The sequence below is a fragment of the Apis mellifera genome, linkage group LG2, assembly GCF_003254395.2.
Source record: "Apis mellifera strain DH4 linkage group LG2, Amel_HAv3.1, whole genome shotgun sequence".
Taxonomy (NCBI): domain Eukaryota; kingdom Metazoa; phylum Arthropoda; class Insecta; order Hymenoptera; family Apidae; genus Apis; species Apis mellifera.
In genome coordinates this window covers 5189906-5210844 of record NC_037639.1, presented here as the reverse complement: position 1 = coordinate 5210844, position 20939 = coordinate 5189906, and the positions used below count along the sequence as shown (strand labels likewise).

General features: G+C 34.7%; 1 protein-coding gene across 5 annotated transcripts in view; it reads right to left on the bottom strand.

The window, feature by feature from the left end:
* Positions 1 to 20939, bottom strand: part of LOC408715 (lachesin) — a 316260-nt gene that overhangs the window by 84560 nt on the left and 210761 nt on the right. The gene's annotated exons all lie outside the window — the stretch shown is intronic.

Below are 20939 nucleotides of genomic sequence, written 5' to 3'. Positions count from 1 at the left end.
AATCTTGGCCCGAGTTTGTCGAACAAGCGCTGTATACGCTTCTCGATTCGATCATGCTCTTAACAGCCGAGAACAAAGCGATAGTCTCGTTGATGAGACAAAAGATTGAAGAATTTCTCTGATTGTAACGTTCATCTTTTTTTTTTTTTAAACAATGAAACGATTAAATGATGTTAATTTTGGTCGATGAAATTTTATTTATCTCAATGGGATAATCTTATTAATAAATGCGGATGCAATATTTCTATAAACTGAAAAGAAATGAAGTTTCAATAGAAATCTATTTTTAAATTATTTAATTATTAATCAGGATGCATAAAATTTTGTAAGATTCAAGTAATTCGGTAAATTTATCTATTTTGATAAAAGCTTGTTTCTGAATATAGTTTGATATATTTTAACATTTTAATAATTATTATGCTTCAATGATATAAATGCAAGAAGGACTATTAAAGGATTTCAAATTATAAGATGTTTTTACAAAAGCCTCCTGTAAAAAAAATATCATATTACAAATTTTTCTTCATTGACAAGTTGATTTTTATTGACATTACGTCATCTAGTATTGGTTTAATAAAATTTAATACTTCGAAATATTGTATATAACATTTTAAAAGAACTATAAAAGATTTAGAAAAAATCCAGGAAAATTATACGTTCGCAAAAACATCGAATAACATTTCTCATTTTTTCTCAGCAAAATCGATCGTAAGGCATCGACTGTTTCACTGTTCACCCATTGAACGGTCGATATGGAATAAATGTTCGATTTCTCGATGTTAAATACACCGTTACGACGCATAACAGATTCCGCCATTAGAAACAACAATCCATCACTGTGGTGGTGTTGTAAAGCGGCGAAAAAATGGCCGCCCTCTCTTTCGTTCCTTTAATTCAAGGAACTTTATCGAATTTCCATAAAATATCACCGGCATCCGTCTTCATTCTTTTCTTCACCGAGGAACACAGTGCTCGTATTCAACGTGGGAAACGCGGTCGAAACACTGACGCAAGTTTTCGCAACAGCCTTGCTGCCACCCTGTGTTGTGTTTCGAGCCCCGTTGTCTTTAATCGAGCATCTTGACGTTAATTTGCTCTTAATTGCTCGACGCCCGCGGCGCGTAAATCAAAACTTAACGAGAAGGTAAAAGGGGAGGAGGGGGTGGAGAGGTCGATGAAAGAAAATAGAAAAGTCTCTGAACAACCGGGCAAGAAGAAGCAGCTGAAGAGGAAAAGGAAAAAGTATGCTAACGGGCAGAATCAAGTTTCTTCTTAAGGAAATATTGGACAGTTAGATGGTTAATGTTGTCGTAGTTCAAAATTATATTTTGAATTTCTGGAGAGTGTTTTATAGAATTTTTTCGATATAGAATATTTGTAAAACACGTAAAAATGGGAAAAAACGATCGTTGTATCGAACAATCGAATTTGATACTTTAAAATAAAACCGAGTAATTTATTTTATTTGAAACGTTACATTTTTTTCAATAAACAAATGATATTACTCGTGTAACGAATGAAGTTTTACAAAAATTTTGAGAAAACGTTGATTGTTTATTTATTTATTTATTCATCAATTGGCAAAAATTGTTATATATTTCTCGTCTATTTCGCAGAACTCGAGGATAATTGCGATAATCGATAAGGTATTCGAATAGGGAAGCGAAGGATTGCATTTGGGTTAATCGGATCTTTTTAAAGCCTATTTACGAGTTAGAAAAGTGGAAAGGAAACTCCTGTATTCATTTGTGGCACGGATCGATGCTGATTGAAAAGTAACGAAAATGGTACGGATACGAGTTTGTTTCGTAATGTTCTCTGTTATTCAACTTTGTTCCACCGTAATTATGATCGCTGCTTTGTATCTCTATTTCATTGATTGGGCAAATTAATTTATAAGTGCAATAATAGAAATTTATTTTAACGAAGAATAAATTAGCGCAACATTATTATAATTTTCAATTATACACGAAATATTAACTATTTATTACGAAAGGGGAGTAAGTCTATTTAAAAGAAATAAAAAAAAAATAAATAAATAAGCAAATATAATTTGATATTGAAATTGATTAAATCAATTAAATTCATCGATAAATTAAATTGTAGAATTGTTTATTATGAAAGAGGTAAGTTCACTTTCCCCAGCTTAATTAAATATAATTTTATGTCTCTTATAGAATCTTCACTTGTCGATAATTTTGATTATATATGAAATTCATTTATGCTATGCATGATGTAATTAATACATAATTAACTTGAATAGTTCGTACGATAAATATATTGAATATCGATTATTTTTATTACAATAATAATCAAGCTTGAAAATGATATACAATATTGAAAAAAGAAAGAGAATACATTATAAATTTCAACGAAATTTACCTTTCATCCTCCAAATATTACAACCAATACTTCAATTTGAATATTGTACGCATTTCATATATATTTTTCAACACCCTTAAATTTCCAAATCGTCCCCAATCGCAATCTAAGTATTATTCTTCGATCGGAAATGAGAATTGCGAGCAATTCCAGAGTGTACATCGGTCATGATTAATCCCCCATTTCTTTCTTTCTTTCTTTTTTTTTTTTTTTTTCCCCTCTTCCATTTCAACACGTTAAATCTCAGAAAATAAGTCATGCAGGATTTACCACGCTTAGAGTCGTGGAGTTGGTCCAATAAAAAAGTAATTCCGCCACGACGAATGGTTTTCCATAGGAACCCTCGTACCCCTGATAATGCCTCTATGGGATGGGAGTGCTTCAATTTAACTTAAACCTCGTAACAATACACCAGGAGACCTCGAACTTTCCCGCGGTCACATTTTTCATGAAGTTCGAGACGAGTCGAGCATAATTCACGCGAAAACGTTCGCGACAAGGAAAGGTGGAAGGTGCGGAAATGGAGTATAACTCTTAATATTTGAGGGTAATACAAAGTTAATACATTGTGCGAAAGTCTTTGTAACGAAAATTCGAAAATAATATTCTTGTGGACATTTAGTAGGTTTTTTTTTTTATTTTTTAGTCGAATGGATTATGATAGATAGACGATTTTTATTTTTAAGAAAATTTTGTGAGCGGAGTATAAATCAATCCTCAAAGTTTCATTATGTTTTCTGTTTTTTAAATTTTATAATGACGAGTCGAGCATAATGAAGATAAAGTAAAATTCTGAATTAAAAAGATTCTTGAAAAAAATTGTAAATTGAAAACATGTGAAAATATGTTAAAATTTTGTGGCTTGATTTTTTCTTCTCGAAGATTCTTGATATATAACTTATTTGCACTTTGTATCCACAAAAATTTTCATTGGAATTGATTAAATTTTTCTCATGTTAAAATAAACATTCAAACGTTTGTACAATTATTACACGATAAAAACTATTTTTGTGCAATTATTAAGAAAGGAAAAGTTTCAATATTTTTTCAATTTACAAAATTGAATCTTATTTTTATTACTTTATGCATTGTTATACTACCAAAAACTGCAGTAATGATTCATTACAGCATCCCGTAAAAATTACAACTTAACAATTTAAAAAAAATTAAAATAATTTAAAATATATCTTGCGAAAATATTATACTGCAGAACTTTCACAAAGATTTGAAAAGAAGAAGAAGAAGAAGAAGAAGAAGAGAAGGAGGGAAAAAATGAATTTACTGACGTATTTCAGTCAAGTTATAATAAAAATTTCTGTTTCCATATTCTTTATTACATCGTCACTCTTCCGCACCGGAAATTATATTTCCTATTACACTATTCAAAAGTCGCAACTATCGCGTACTTTTTAACACCCCATGCAAAGTCTGCATTAAATACCTCACCCTTATAACTTATGTACTTTTTAATTCTCCCACGCATTTTTACAGCCTGGCGAATTCAGCGAGCCACTGCATAAAACGAAAAAACACCTGGGAATATAGAATTCTAGATTGAAGTCGCTAATGAACTGCCTGCATTATTTCGTTCACGCGATCAACATTCTATCCGACCGAGAAATCTTTCTCTCTCTTTTCTATCGAGACCTTAATTTTTATTCGACCGAGAATGACACAAACATCCGATATTACATGAGAAAAAAAAGAAAGAGAAAGGATAAGAAAAAGAGAGAGAAAGAGAGAAAAAACTAATATTGCTGTGTTACTTTACTCAACCAAAAATTTTTTCCTTTCATCGCCAAACACGTTGCGCGTTTTTCTCTATGAAAGGTTGCTTAACTTTTATTTTAAAAGAATAGTACGGATATCCAACATTGTGTGAAGGAGAAAAAAGAAACAAATAGAATAAGAGAGAGAGAGGGAAATTTAATTTTATTCCACTATTCTACTCAACTAAAAAACATAATTTTTTCTGCTCGTGTTACGTGAGATTGTTTATTTTTTATTCTACGAAAAAAAAAACAATTAATATTGTGTACAGAGAGAAAAAAAAATAGAAAGAAATCTGAAGATTCTATAATTTTATTCAACTAAAAACAAAAATAATTCTTATCTTCATCATATCTTAGATACTTTGCGTTTCTCTACGAGAACTCGCTTAACTTTTATCTCAAAAGAATGATATCCAATATTGTATAATAGAAAAGAAAAGGAAAAATAGAAAAAGAAGAATAGGAGACAGAGAGAGAGAGAGAGAGAAAGAGAGAAAAAAATAAAGAATAGAGAATGAAATCTGATTTTACTCCATCTCGAAGACGAAGACTGATACAAAAGCGTGCAGATAGTAAAGAGCTTTAAAATTTAAATAAAGATTCTCCGTCGAATGGTTTCAGGAAGCAACTTTCACCCCTCTCATTCCACGGGGAATTACATGGCTCCCTATCTCGCCAGCTTTAACAGCGGCTGCAAGCTTGATTTTCTTGATCCCTTAAGATTCTTCGGGGCATGTTTTATTTAAGGAACGTTGAAAGCTTATCTTTGATGTCGACGGATACATGATAAATAATTTATGTTGTTAAACGGGTTGAACGTCTTTTAATAACCGGCCATCCTTCCCTCCTCCCTCCTCCTGTTCTCATTTCATAGGACGTTCCTTTTTAATTCAATCTATCCTCCACCCCCTCCTCCCCCTCTCAGGTGGTCAAAGGATACAGAGAAACTCACTTTCCCTCGTTCCTCGTTTTATTTAATCTTAAATAAATTTGTCGCGATTTCATTCATTCCGGTTAACCTGTGTCACGTGGAAATTTATTTATTAGAATTCCAAATACGTCGCCATTTCAAAATTACTCATTCCATTGCCATTGATCTGTAAATAATGATAATTTTATGAAGTTACGTTCGTCGAAAACGTGAGGATGGAAGGGAAAAATGAATATTGCAGGTCAGTAGTTTCTGCAAATTGATTAAGCATGCAAAAAAATAAATATTTGATTTACGACAAATGAATTTTTAAGATTGCTGGCTGCATGGTTGAACGATCGAAGAAGAAACATTGTTAACAATGTTAAGAATAAATGTGCAAGTTATTGCAAATTATAGAAGAGTTCGATTTATAAAAATTTATCAAGATCAATTTTGCGACTCGTGACACCTAAAGAGATTCTTTCTCGAATGAAATTCAAGGGAGTATACACATCAGGAATTCAATAAAAATACTTTGAAATGGAATGGAAAAAGAAAAGTGATGCAGGGAGGCAAGTGGATGTAAATTATCTGAAAATTTAAATAAACATTCTCCTTGAATTGCTTCGGTGGAACGAAGTGCATGCCTTTGAGAACCTTCCTCCTTTATCCTATACCCACTTCCATTGATTTTCCCCACTTCTGTTAAAATTGCTTTCATTTTCTACTGTCTTCGTGCACAAATGCCAGATCTACGAATGTTACCGTTGGGTTAGTTTAATAAAAACCATGGGGGTTACATTGTAAAAATTGCTTTTGCTCTCTATCGAAATGAAATTTTATTGAAAAACAAATGGAAACACCTATCGGGAACAAAAGTCCATTATTTCCATTTTTACAAAACTTTATATATTTTATCAACTTTCCCCCTCTATATACATATATATATATTTTTAATCTAAATAAAATAACAAGTTTTTATTAAAACATAGCTAAATGGAAATTGTACAATAACTTTCCATAGATGGGATTCTATTTTTCGTGTAAAATGTATTGCATATGTATTACAGAAGAATGATCGTGCAATTATTTTATCCCTGCAAAAATTTGACAAATGAAAGGGAGATGATAAAATTAATACTCTTTTAATGCTAAAAAATAAAATATCGAAAATTCCTTTCTTCGATCTGTTTCCAAAAAAAAAAAAATATTAAATTCCATTAGAGAATTTTTCTCATTATCGTTTTCCTAATTATACAATCGTAAATTTTCTGTCTCTTATCATCATCAATCGGGAATAAATATTTCGATGTCAAAAAATTTAAAATAATTGACCAGGAAACAATTATTTTAATCCATTGGAATGATCGTATAGATTGCCATTGCATTTTCAATGCACAACCAACGAAATATTTCACCCCCATTCTGGTCCACACGCGTGGAATAAAACTTGAAACCATAGGAATATCCGTAAAACAAAACGTTTGTACATATATCCAGGGAGAAAATGTGGAAATATCCAAATGTCGTCTGGCCCGATATAAATTGGATAAAGTCCCCCTTTGCGGATTTCCCTTTTGGATTCTCCATCCTCCTCCCAGTTTTTCGTCCTCTTCATATAACTTATACACGGTGGCAGTTTTATTCTCTACTCGATGCTCAGCATGTCTTTACATCGTAAATCAGTCCCAGATATATTGTGTACCGAATCGTTTGAACGTATTGAAACAATTTCTTAGAGAGAGAGAGAAGTGGTTCTTCAATGGTAGTTCGACTCTTTTCTATCCTTTTTATCAACCAGATATCGCGCAAGAGATATCGAAAGATCAATGCGAACTGGTTTAGTAGTGAACAATGAATCACATTTACTCGTCCAAGAATCCCTAGAATATATCCTGCGTATCAAAAATTTTGGGAGAAAGGAAATCGCGATATGAATTATAAAAATAGATATTAAAAATAAATAAATTTTACAATATATTTGCTGAAATCCTCTCGTAACTATGCCCTCTTCGTTACTAACAATAATTCAATTATTATACCATAAGAACAAGAATTATCTTTAAAAAAAACTTGACAAATCATTAATCGTAATCACATTCGTTGCAGCAACGTCGAAGAATTATCTTAACGTGTGATATCTCATGTTGCTTCAAAGATTTATCACTATGAAATCGTGCAATCGCGTAGAAACAATTCATCTACAAAATTAGGAAGCAAGGAATAGATGGAGGTATTAAAAAAATAATTATTAATTAAAAACGATCGATCAATTGAATATAGAATCACTGGTTCATCGGTAGTTGAATGGAACAGTCACTTTGAACAAAAGAAATCCGCGGCTAGGATAATTCAGAGAGCTGAACGGATGTAACCGTTCAAGCAGCCGAAGGGAGCGAATGTGTTCCGATTTTCAATGGCGGAGAAAGCAAAGTTTGCCAACCGGTGAGCATTGAAACGAATGGCTCCACATCGGTTTCATCTGGTGGCTTCTTTGAGCAAGGGGCCCCTGGTAAATAAGGACTCGATTAAATTCTACTCTCTTCACGGCTGTACCCGTGGAATTGACCACGTCCACGATCCTCGGCATCTTCTCTCCTCTCCTCTGTTTTCACAAGATTTTTCCTCTGTTTTTGGAGCCCGTTGTTTGCCACAACCTCCGAGGAGGATTTTGTATTTATAGCTCGCCTCGAAACCACGTTGACGAGGTGGAAGGAACGTTATTTCGATGTGTCTAACATTGAAATAAAGAAAAAAAAAGAAAGAAAAGAAAAGAAAGGAATTATTTTTAATTTCATAGATAGAGATCGAGACACGAAGATCCGGTAATTTTAAAATTTTTCTGAAAAAAGTATAGATATTCTTATATTGAGAATCGAAAATTATTTCTTCTATATTTTTATTTCAAGAATTCAAAATTATGCAAATAATTATGTTTCATCACGTATTTTTAACAACTTTGTCGAGTTTCTCTCACTGTTAAATCCATCGATGAGATCAACTTTGAAAATAATACTTTCCACAATACTCTGTGTGTTCTTACATTTAACAGCATTGGTTTCTAACGCGATCTCGCTCTTGAAGAGTAATTTAAAAGTAATTAACACGTAGCTGGCGGATCACGAAATATATCGTGTTGAGCAAACGTTCAGCTCAGATCACGAGATTGTATGTATACGTGTCTCACACATTATGAATGTTATATCGTTGTAACGTTATAAGAAAATTACAGTCTCGAGTGTAATAGTAGAAGGCGAGCAAATATCGGCCGAGATAAACGCGGTTTAATTGTAAGGCGGAGAAAAACTCTGGACATCGAGACAAAATGCAATAAATGGTTGCACCGGTGAAATCGAGTAAGAAAAAGCTTTATATTCGTGTCTGCCTTCTAGAATGGAGAGGGAAGGAGTTTTTAGTTGAAATTGTATTTTTGAAAGATAGAAATAAGAAGAGAGAATCGATATGGGAAGGGGATAGAGCTAACGCGTGGATGTTATCAGTGGAATAAGAGAGCGTAAAAAGTAACGGGGGGAAAGAAACTTTGCATGTTTCGAAAAAGGAAAATGGAAGATCAAGAAGAGGGTGATAAAGAAAGGAGAGATTTCTCTTATCTGTTATTCCCCAATTTTGATGCAATTTTTGGGGAATATGGTTGTTGAACGTAAATATTTCTCCATTTTTATATCGACAATATTCTCTACAATGCTTAATATGATATATTCTTAAAGAGAATGAAATTATATTTTAAAAAAAAAAAATTAAAAAATAGAAATTTTCGACTGAAATAATGAAATTTATAAAGTATTGTTAATACTCTATTTTCTGTAACTATAATTTGTTTATGAGAAAAATTATATAAATAAAATCTTTCGCTAAGATTTGGAAAAATTGGAAAAGCAAATTAAATTAATATAATTTCTTTGAATATTCTGTAATAATTGTTATCACTTGGTAGACGAGTTTAATTTTAAAAAATATTACTCGATGTTCTGTAAATTTTTCATGTCGAACGAAATTATTTTTTGTGCATTAATTACGAAAATAAAAAGTACATTTTGTGAGGCCGGGTTGAGAAAAGTACAAAAGTACAGAACAATGCATTTTGTTCTACGAACAAGTTTATGAAAAGCTCATTCAAAAGTCGTCGATATACTCCAGCTTCATGATAATGATGAACTATGTTTATACTTTAAATAATAGAAACAAATATGATCGATATAAAAAACGATTTACACTACGATTATATTTATTTATTATATATTTTATTATTTTTTACGCATTTATTTTTAATTATATCACCTTTTTTCGATATATTTTCTTCGAATAATATAAAATTATATTATTTTAAATTTGTAGGAAATAAAATAAATAATGAAATAATAATTAGATTTATAATTTAAAAACAAAAATAATTAATAGGAATTTAATAGTATAAAATGTTTAATAAAATAATTTTATAAAACTCGAAAGAACGAAAGAATTATACATACCATATGCATATTTATCATTTTTTTACAAATTAAAATATTATATATTTAATATTATATTTTGAAATGGATCGGAAATGCATGCAGAAATATCGAAACAGCTCTTTTAAAAACAATATTTTATTTCAAATAAATAATCTTCGCAGGTGAAATTAAAAATCAATCCGTTATGAATAATAAATCGTTTCATGTAAAATCAGTATTTATACATTTATAAATCTTCTATCAATGGTTTTGACCAATATTATGCCAAATATTCGATATGAATATTCCAGAAATTCGTCACCGACTCCTGTTTTCATCTCGATATCAGTTTATATCTTCATTATTTTATTTCGACTTATTTTATTTTAATAAAACACGAGAGAAATTTTCTGAAAATCTATCGAACATGATTCTATTTAAAAAAAAAAAATATTGATTATTTAAAAAAACTTGTAATGCACAATATATAACTTGTATACACCTATATACAATTAATTTAATAATTTACTGTACGATAAAATCCTAATTCCAGAAGGGTGAAAATTAAACCGATTAATTTTCCTCTTCAATCTCGAATCACGAAAAAGAAAAAGAAACATCGAATAATAAAAAAATCTCTTTAATCCAATCAATCAATCAGTCGTCAACACGATCGTCAACAACCCCCGTTTATTCACACGAGACGACACACGCGATCGTGTAGATCGCCGCGAAATCTCTCCGATTTTCCCCGGATATCTCGGCGAGAGTGTCCCAGCATGTAATACAGCCTCGTGAATTACTTTGGATTTCAGGGGTGGCTCTCGCCCTCCAACCCCTCCTCCTCCTCCTCTTCCTCCATTCGCTCGGCATTCCCCGGTTCCCGATGCCGGCCGACGAGGGAATGCCGTCTTCGGATAGCGCAAAGGATATCCGACACCTTCTTAAAATGCAAAACATTCCGTCTGAGAGTGAGAAGGGAGGACGGAGGGGCGAGGAGGCGATGCCTCGGATCCTTATTGCAAGCACGCTATACGAAACCTTTCGACAGGCTTTATATAGTCCATCCCGTGCCTCGGATTTTTCCCCTTTTTTTTTCTCTCCTCTTCTTGGTCTTTCTTACTCGATCTCGAGGATCGTGTAGGGTTACGTATTTTTGTACTCGGGTGTAAATTTAGATTTTATTCGATGAACGAGAGATCGTAAATCTAAATGAGAAGATTGCACAGATATCATCGGGCGATTGGAAATCTATAGTAAAATAGGGGAAAGGCGAAATATATTGAGAGTATCTATATTTCTGAAAATCGAAGAATTCGAAGTGAATTTCTATTTAAATTTTTACCCGTTTTTTTTTCTTAATCTATTCAAAGATGATCCATCAAAAATTTATATATAGCTTCAAGGAAGTTTTAAAAGTATATTTTGCAATATTTTTTTTGCAAAATTCACGTGGATCGAAGCGTATTCGATAAATTGTTGAATAATCCCAGGAATTAGCCTTTTTCGGATGATATTTTAGCCTAGTTTGTTGCTAGTTAGTTCCTATTGGCAACTTGTGTCAGGTCTCTCGAAAGGTGTCTAAAATGGCATATCCTCGTAGTTTGATAGATAAGTTTTCCAATTTGAAACTATGGCGTCGAGCATAAATTTAGTTAAGGGTAGGAAAATGACATCTTGCTGAAAAGCTGTGAAAGTGAAACTGACCAGATGACTCGATTGCCCAACTCTTCCTACAGATACGTCTCATTACACCACGATCCTAATTCTCATTTGATTTAAATTATGCAAACGAAGAAAATCTTTTCCTTCTTGATAGATATTTTTATTATTCATAATTATACGATTCTATATATATCAGCGAATAAATAAATAAACAAACAAATTGTCTAAAATTTAAAAATTGAAAAGAAGAAGAAGAAATGAAATATGAATCGATGCATATCTCATTTGATAAAGAAAAATATTTGACGTGTATTGATTACACGATACATATAAGAATAAAATTTATTATTGTCGATGTATAAATATATAAATCGTATAGGCAAAAAAAAAAAAAAAAGAATAATTACCAAACTGTCTGCATGCCAAGGGGAATATTCGAAACAACGTGGACCGCAACATCTCTCGGCAAGTCGTTATACAACGAAATTAACCCCTAAGCCAGCGGCCCCCATAAAATTTGCGGTCGGTATAATTCCTACCTATGCAATCCGACAAGACCGTAAATTCTATTGTGGATTTTATGAAAATACCAAATATTTGTAAGCAAATATATACGATTATCTCGTGATAATCGAGAGGAATAATCGTTAAAATTATCGATAACATTATGAAACTGATAGCGGGTATTTATGAAGTTTGCAATTATTAAACTAGAGCTTTTGTGATATAAAGTCTACGCTAAAGTTATTGGTTCTATTATTAAATTGGAATTTCGTTATTAACAAAATGCGTGTAAAATTGATTAACGGTAACGAGTGAAAGTATTTGAGAAGAGAGGAATAAAAAAAAAAAAAGAAATAAATAAAATAAAGAAAGAATTTTTTAATTAAGAATTAAGAAACAATAATTTTTATTAGCTAATTCTTCGCTGATTCCGTTATGTAAATTAAGCAATTGTACAAAGCAAATTTATTTTAAGTAATTCGTATTTCTCTTTGGATACGTATGCGCGTTTTCTATCGACTAATTCAAATATATATGTGAATAATCCAAGCGTATGAAACATTTCAACCTCATTGTCAGTTTCATTTATAATATTTTACTCTCACAATCTTATTCCATATAAATTAAACATATATCCACGCGATTAATCCCGGGATGCTTAAGGTTTTAGAAGGATCAACGTTGGCTTAAGAAAGGATTATTTTACATCCACATGAGAGACATTGCTGAAAATGTAATTTTTCTTCGTCTTTGAGTAACAGAAGGGCAAACGATAAAATATTAAAAAGAAATGATCACGATATTATAAAACTCATCTGTCAATCTTTCCCTTATACCTTTTTACCTTAAACTTGCAACAGCTTCAATACATTTCAAAATTCGTATTAATCTCCAAAAAAAAATAACAACCCTAAATACTTATCCTATCCATCTATACATAAAATCAAAATTACACAACTTCCTTTAAGAAAAAAATCTATTCGAATCGTAAAGACATTTCTTCCACTCTTTGCACAATCAACATAGAAGCATCTTTTACAAGCCTACTCATCTCTATAGCCACGCGACGAGGTAAGAAGATAAAAACGAGACGAAACAATGGGAAGAGGAAACGCGTTTCAGACGGATAATTCACTTTTCACGGACGAAGAAGAAAAGGAGGTTCGTAAGTTGCGTCCCCCCCTCTTGACGAATAGCCCGCAATAAAGGGCAGTTGAGTCGAGTTAACCCTCCCATCCCCCTTTTCGAGCTCGCGTTCCACGAGTCACACGCGAGAACGGTATTACTTTCTTTCACGGTGAACACTAACGATCCCGAATACCGTCGGATGGGAGAGAAATCGCTCGAATATCTCACGGCATCGACGCGTGGAACGTTTTTCTTCCTTTCCATACACGCCCACGCCTGAAATCTCCAGGGGGTGAGGGGGTGGAAATGACTTGAGCAGCGCGTACAGTTTAAATATTAAACGGAGCTACCGCGAAATGTAAACGACGTCGAGTTAGATTGCGGGGAACAATGTGGCGAGGAGAATAAGGCCGACGATGGATAGAAGCTAATTCAGCTGGAAGTTAAACAGCGTCAAAGGTTTCTCGTCGATTTGATAGGGCAGGTAAAGTTCGGCAGGGATGGCTTATGGGTTTTCTCTCTATAAATTCATCGAGGGGGAAGCGAACTCGGTGTTTTTTCGATGGGTGAATATCTGTTGCACGAAAGGGAGGAGCGTGATGACGTATGGTTAAAAGGATTCGATGCTTACGTTTCTAAAAACTTACACGGGATTGTTTTTGATTAAAAATCGACTGTAACAAAGGTTGTGCTGTATACATGGTTTTTTTGATAATATTGATAACAGGAATTGGATCATCATTCGTGAAATGGAGAAATGGTTGTCGAAGCCACTTTTTGTTTTATCCTGATATCTCAAGTCTATAAATACAGGAAATAAATAAAGATTCAAAGTGTGAGTAATAACGCAGAAATGGAAGCTATGTTATTTCCTGGAAATGCGTTCTTCCAAGAACCACGTCTGTTATTTGTCTGGAGTTGGAGTAGGTCAGTGAGACGAGGTGCGAGCGAGAGTTCCGAATAAGCGACGAGGATGAAATGGTAAATTATTACTTTTTATTACTTTTCTTTACGAGACGATATCTCGGGAACCGGAAATCGTATCGAGATAAATGAAAGAACTTTTCAAAGGGTAAGATTCCGCACTTTTAATCATATTTCATCTATCGATCGGAAATCACTATCTTCAGAGTTACAGAGATTCAAAAATTTTCCAAATTTTAATAATTTTTCAATGATGTTTCAAGACAAATATTTTATTTCTTGAAAAATATCGTCTGTAACGATATATTATTAATGGTATATCGAAGATTCTATATTTCTTTAAAAAGTTTCAAGGGTTCCTTGCTCGAAATAATATTGAATTTTCATTCACTCGATCTTTCTTCCAATCCAAATTTTATATCGTCGAATTTTACTTGTTTAAAAAAAAAAGAAAATCTATCAAACGATTTCATCCTAAAATGTTCTTCCACAAAAATAAAATTGGGAACAAAGTATCACTCTTACCGTAATCCATTGCGGTCAAGTGGCCGTATCTTTACTGAGGACGATTCCAATTGAATTACACTCTACTTTGCTTGGTGTTGTTTTGAAATTCAAAGCAATCTGATTCAAGATTAAAGAAAACCCGTCTCGCCGCGCAAGACGGGGGTGAATTAAGCGTCGTGAAAGCCGCAGCAGAATCCTTGGATTCTGTAGTTCGTCCCCTTGGCCGAAAGTTTCACTATTTCCTTCCTCGTGTCGGGATTTCGGGGAATTTTAATCTTCCCATAGGCAGTGGTGAGATTTAATAAGCGTCGACGTTATTATGTATGGATTGGAGCCGCGACTGAATTAAACTGGAAGAACAGTTGCACCATGCGGCATTCCAGTTGAATAAATGGATACATTGCCACAGCTTTCAGATCTGTATTTGTACTTTTTGCGCGTTTATTGATTTTATTGCTCGAATTTCTTATTCAATTTGTCGATTAAAATATTCTTCTATAATTATGCAGATTATTGATAAAAGAATTGTATAATTTTTCCTTCTAATTCACACGTATGACACGATATTCTTTTGAATTTATGTCGTTCATACACGAGGATGACTTTGGAAAATTAAAAAATTACAAATTTTAAACATCTCTTCTAAAATTATTGTAATTTAGCTTCACCTAGTTACAAATTATTTCTTTTTTATATTTTGTTACTGTAATATTTAGATTAATTGTGGAATTTTTGGATTATTATTGCTGCCAGTTTTACTCTTGTTAGTTAATATTATTTTTATATTTTTCATGTTTTCCTTTATCGTTATTTTTTTTTCAGCACCATAGACGTAGTACATCAACCGTTTGGAAAGCGTAAAGTAGAAACCAAAGGAAGAGAATAAAAAGAGTGCAAGCAAGTCTGCAACAAGACAGGTTCGCGTGTCTGCAGTTAGTTCTGAAACATTTATGTGGGTTAGTAGAGATGGATTCATTTATCTTGATACGCTAGAAAATGTAGTGATGGAGAGCGTACTAGCTGGATTTATAAGTTTTATTTTGGAGATACTAATCTAATTATGCGCAAACTTTTATAAATTATACTGTCATAAACGATACTTTATTTTACAGAGCAAATTAGATATTTCCTCAACCTTTCTTTTAACCTCATCTTTTGAATCTAATTTAAAAGATTTTTTTCTAAAACTTGGCATTTCATGATTAAATAAAATATTTAAATGAAAAATTTCACGCACACACAAAAAAGAAAATTACTACGAAATATTAAGAGATCTCTAATAAATTCTACTCGAAGTTCTTTCAAATTAATCCTTCGAATACTTTTTCTACATCTCTACTTAAATTATGATTTGAAGAAATTTTCAAATGATATACTATGATACACAATTCCAAAATTTTTTTTTTATCTACAATTTTTCAATTCGATAAAATATATCGAACAAAATAAACGAAAACGATTTGCACAATTGAATCGATATCCATAGCGATATCCTGTAACAGAAACTTTCTGCTAATGCATCATAAACAGAGAAGAGAATTGCGGCCACGTATTTACGCGGTTGCTGTATCCCTATAGCTAATGTCGATTAAATTTTCGGCAATTACGTTGTTCAATTTGCCTCATGCGCACGCCATCGAAACCCGAACCTGATACTAACAGTTTGGAAAGCTGTTCGGATCAGCCAAGTTAAATGTTTCGAGGCCCCTTAGCCAGACAACGAAACTTTCTGCGTGTACATAGTTTCCCGCCTTAAGTGAATTTGCGAGATTCCTCTGTAACGACATACAATATTATCCGTTCCGGATTCGAATCTTCGATTCGTCGATTCATAATCCAATCCTCCAATCTATTCTTCTTATTTCTTTCGAAATTTAATTGCCAACACGTTATGCTTCTCACTTTAAGCTACTTACTTCTTACTCAAGAATAGATAGAAATGCCTGGATGAAACGCTTCATACAATGGAATACAAAAAAAGAAGAAGATACAATTAAATGGGTATTGATTTAAAAATGCATTGCCTGATGTATTCGTGGTCCTTCAGAATAACTATTTCGAGAAATCCAAGGAAATCTGGCTCGATCAGATTTTCCTGGCGTGGACAGGAACGATGTCGTTACGTTTAACGAGATGGATGTCGAGTTACGATAAGCAAACAGCTGTTTGGACACCGCGATAACGGTGTTATCGTTGACCTTGCCCTTTTCTTAATAGCCATCCCTCCTAATGGTCCAGAACCGCGATGGCCTTGTTCGATTTCTTGGAAATCTCTCGTTTTCATAAATTTCGGATAAACGGAGTCGTTGGGGAATCCAATACTAATAAAAGTTTCCTCCGACTACGATATAAATGTAAAAAAAATCAAAATAATATAATAACTGCATATCTAGAAAATATCTATATCCCTCGTTCATATTAACAATATTTAAGTAACAATATAAGACAATAAACAGAGCGGGGATATTTATGCAATCGTGAGAAAATATGGAATGTTATTTAAGAATTTACAGAGATAAAATCGAACGAATTAAGCGATTCTCTCCTCGTATTTAATGCAAATCACACGACGAAGAGAAGGTTCGTTTGTCGCGTGGTGCGACAATTTCGTGGGTGTTTCCTAATCAGAGTGAAACGCCTTGAAATCACGGAACGATGGCGAGGGTAATTGGAGCGATGCAAGGTCTAAAGGACGGCCAATAAAGCGGAAAAGGGGGTGTGAGACTAACCGGGCGTTGGAGATGCGGTCTCGCGCGCCCGCTGATAAATCGATTTCGGGGCAAACGAACCGTGAAAAATGGCGGGCAGTCGCACGTGGAAAATGTGTTTCGGCTGATAGCGCTTTCCACCACGCAACCCGTCCTCCTCGCCGGTTGGCGCCTGTTAATGCAGTTGACCCTATGCACCCGTAAATCCGACGCTCGTTGATTGCCGCACTCCGACAGACCGAGCTCGGGGGATGGGGGGGAGGGAGGGTTCGTGCTCTCTCATTCGGATAACGAAATTGATTGCTTTCTTCCTTTTATCCGATTTTTACGCGTGTTTAGATGCCGCGTTTCAACGAAAATGGCTACGATTGCGATTGGGGAGGGAATTTGGAAAAAAGGGACGAGGGTGAGAGAAGGGATTCGAGGGAATTCGATAGAAAACGCGTGAAAATTTTATATATCGTGAGTTATATTCCTTGAAAAAAACACTTCATTGGAATAATATGTAAATATCTATTGAAAGCATAATGATTAATTAATAAGAAGAAGGTATAACGTTAAGTATTAGTATAATATTTTCTCTTCTTCTATCATTGAATCTACCAATTAAAATTTAGTTTATTACGTTACGTTTACCATGCCAGAGCTTGATAAAGAAAAAGAAAATCGAATACTAATAGAACTAATCACAGATCCACAATTGACGTTCCAATATCAATTTCTCCTTTATCAAATAAATATTCCAGCTCGATGCAGTCTACATTTTCTGGAAAATTAATTATACACCCGTTAATCGATCAATCTCCTTCAAACAAATCCCCTTCTTCAACACCATTCCAACAAACCACCTCTTCCCCAATACACAATAATACAATCATCCCCTTAAACCACCCCTCCCCCGCCACCTCGTTAAAGATTTACAGTAGCGCGGAATTCCTTTGAATCCCGCCATGCAAGAACACCTTCCTCGATCCCTCGTGAACGACGTGTCACGATTCTCGAGCGCAATCGAAACCGGTGCAAGTGGTGGCGAGGCGTGATCCTGGAAATTCAGTAACCGCGATAATGCGCGGGTTTAGCCGTCTCCTGGGAGCGTTCCACGGAGCTGTTGGTTCGATTTACGGCAATTCGACTGGCATTCGCCGTCTCTCGGATGTCAAACGATCGTTGAACGGAGCAAGAGACACTCGATATTAACTTGAACACGCTGGGAATTGGGCGAGGCGGAAAGAGAGGGTGTGGAGGAGGAGAGGCGTCTTACGTCTGGAAAGGGGCTTTGCATAATCCTTGGTCACTTGGCTTACAGCTACGTTTAACAATCGTGTGACGGGATTAATTGAAGAGCGTAATAGCAAGATCGTTTTATTGTCTTTGCTTAAAGATTAAATTTCTTGGGAGTGTATCACACTATCTTTCGAAAGTTATCAAAATTGAAGAATTTTTGGTAAGATGGATAAAAATACTTTGCACGAGCAATCGAATATTTGCACGTTCTATTAATCCCTCTTTCTATGACTTAAAAATTACTCCATAAATTATTTCACATACACCTATGAAAAAAAGAGTGAATTTCAGAAAGAGAAATGCAAAATCCTCGAATATTTCTCGTTTAGAGAAGTAGAACGCTTACGATTTAAAAAGGACGAGGCGAGATTCGCGTTAATCCAGGAGGATCAGGAATAATATGATATCAGAATCAGGAGGCGTCGTACGTTTAACAAGACAGCCCCAGCCGCGATTTTCGTCGACGAGATCAGACCAAACTAAGTTAGAGCCGCGATGAAACTTGACTGATACAAACTGCCTTCGTAACGACAGCTGGCAGCAACATCGTTCTGGCAACTAGCTACCGGAGGAACTGCGTCTCTATGCATCGATCATATCAGGGGGATGATGCGAGCACTCGGGGGCGGGGATCAAACCCTTCGTCGAAGAAAATGAAAGGATAAGTGGAGAACGTAGTTACTTATTTTCCATCTCTTCCCTTATTTAAATATCTTATATGCTTTTCATTCGTTCTTGTTAATCTTACTTCTTTTCGACGTATAAATTCACTCAACGAAAATATTTTTGGACAAGTATCAACTTCCAGAGAGTTATACAATTGATGTAATTAATTTTTCTGTGAATAAGATTAAATACTTTTATAAATTACTGTCAATTCTTGTCTTTTCACATCTTCAGAAAAAAAAAAAAGAAATATCAACTCACGCTTGGTATTGGTTTCCAAATGGTTTAATTTACGACTTATCTAATATCGTATTATCCTCAAACATTAACGAGCAATCCTTTTGACGACAAAGAGGAGGACCACTCGAACCGCGGGGATAATCCGTCGTCCATCTCTCTTTCTTCGACGAAAAAAGGTCCTCGAAACGGTAGCCAAGTTTGCGGTTCTTCTCAACCTTCGCTCTCTTTTCCTTCGCGAACCACTTCGTATAAGATAGCCCGTCACGTAATCCTGTCGTTTCAGTTTGAACCTGACGGCCGCGTGGCCCCAGGGGCGTGCCAGGATCAAAGGACACGCGGTCTGCCCGCTCAAAGAAAAATGAAGAGTGCAAGAAGGAGGAGAATGATGGAAAGGATGGGCCAGGCTCGTTGCCTCGAGACCCTTGCTGATATTGCGACCGTGGAGTCGAATTCTGGAGAGAGAGAGAGAAGATGAGGAAGCAAAGAAAGAGAGAAATCGATTAAATTCTTTTTTTGTCGAATAATAATTAAACTTTGATTATAATCCAAGTTTTCTTTTTTTTAAATAAATATTAGAGTCGTGGTCAGACAAGTTTGTGACATTGTTAAGAAGATTCTTGAGAAATAATATTTGCTATCTTCGTCGTCCACCTGCAGGATTCTACCTGTAGGATTCGATACAATTTAATCGTTTTACAAAAATTCATCAACTCTCTTTCCCTCTTTCGAATTTTTTAAAAATTCTCGCATAGAGATATAAATTTATAGTTTTAGAAATTCAATAATCCAAAGAATTCGCGAGAAGTCTTGACAAATGATTACCGTTCCAATCCAACTCGACTCTAAATTCTTTTATTTTCCTATGTCATTTTTTCTTTGAATATCAACAAGGACGAAATAAAAAAGAGAACTAGGAAAGAGAAATCGATTATATCATTCCATCATTCTCTTCTAACGTTGAGAGAATCTCGTACGAAGGATGGAAGAAATATAGAGACGAAAGACTTGTACATGGAGAGAGAGAGAAAGAGAGAGAGAGGATGAGAGTGGAAATACCTTAACGGAGTTAACGAAAAGGTACCTAAAGAGGAAATCCTCGTGGGATTTCCTTGAGACTCGGCCGGGGATGTCGATGTCGGCTGCTCGGAGTGGAAATGAAACGGGATGCGGGGAGGAAATGTGTGTTTAAGAGAGGGACGATTGCGCTTGGGGGAGGAAGACGAAGCCTTTGGCGAAAGAAGAACGGAGAAAGAGAGAGAGAGAAAAAGCACGGAAGGTGTCGAGCATAAAAATAGGAAAGTAACGAGAACTTCGAGAAGAAAGAACTTCGTGTAACCGAAGGAAAAAAATTGAAGTACAATCACGTAAGGACGAACTGGAGAAAAGAGGGACGGGGGTGGAAAATGAAGGCGAGGAAATCAGAACGGAGAAAGCTGGGAGAAAAAGATTCTGGTAATCGTGGTAACAAAAGAGGCGAAGTGAAGGCGGAAGAGAGGTGACGAAAGGAAGAAGGGAGGAAAAAAAATCGAGACAGAGATGGCCGTTGAAGAGGGACAGGACGCGAAACGGCGAACAGGGCGGAGGTGCGCGGTTGGAATTGCAAGTAGAAGGAGAAAGAGGAGAGGTGGAGACGGAAACAGAAATAAGGAAAGCAGGGGGAGGGGTGGCTTCGAGCTCTGGAAGAACTCTCATTTCGGTACACAGAAGATGCTTCTTCTGGGGAGAAACGACCATCCCCCCCCCAAGAAGGGAGAGGAAAGAGAGGAACGTGTATAAAGAGGGACGAAAAAAAAAA